The sequence below is a fragment of the Penaeus monodon genome, chromosome 32 (genome assembly GCF_015228065.2).
Source record: "Penaeus monodon isolate SGIC_2016 chromosome 32, NSTDA_Pmon_1, whole genome shotgun sequence".
NCBI classification, from domain to species: domain Eukaryota; kingdom Metazoa; phylum Arthropoda; class Malacostraca; order Decapoda; family Penaeidae; genus Penaeus; species Penaeus monodon.
The window spans coordinates 35,835,620-35,836,267 of NC_051417.1; positions in this window are offsets into that span (position 1 = coordinate 35,835,620).

Here is a 648-nt window from a genome sequence, read left to right on the forward strand (position 1 = left end):
CTACAGTGTACAGTGCAATTACCCAGTAGCAGTGGGTTAATGAGAGGGGAGGGAAGCGAGATCTATAATGTAATTTGGTTCCACAAAAGTTAGCACAATGTAGCATTGTATATGCAAGAGACAGCACAGTTACAGGCTGAGGCATTAAAAATATTAAAATAGAAAATATCCTGGCTTTTGAATTAGATGCATGGGTTTTGATTTTACATTTCCTTGTTCATTTAATTCATAAAGTTTGTGTTATGTAGCTGTGCTGCACTGTACTCATTAATGTCATGAAATATCTTGCAGAAATAATATTGTGCAAAATTTACTTATTTTCCAAAGAGGTGCATATTTACAAACATAGAACTTTAAACTGCAGCTTATTTATTGTAAATATTCATGGACTATGGATTGTCTTTTAATGAAATTGTTGCTGTCTAATAAATCAGCATATAAAGGAACTGTTGCTGTAGTAAAAGTGGAACTAATTAAGAAACAGAATAAAGCTATGGAATGTAATCTGTTTAAACCTGCCAACTATACCAACAGTACATTTGGTGCCATCACCTTTGTGGTGATATCTGGTTCACTGATAAAGATGCAGGCATGTATTGAAGCTGTTTCTCTCTTAGAAATGTAGCTGCTCTGAAAAAACTTCTGAGT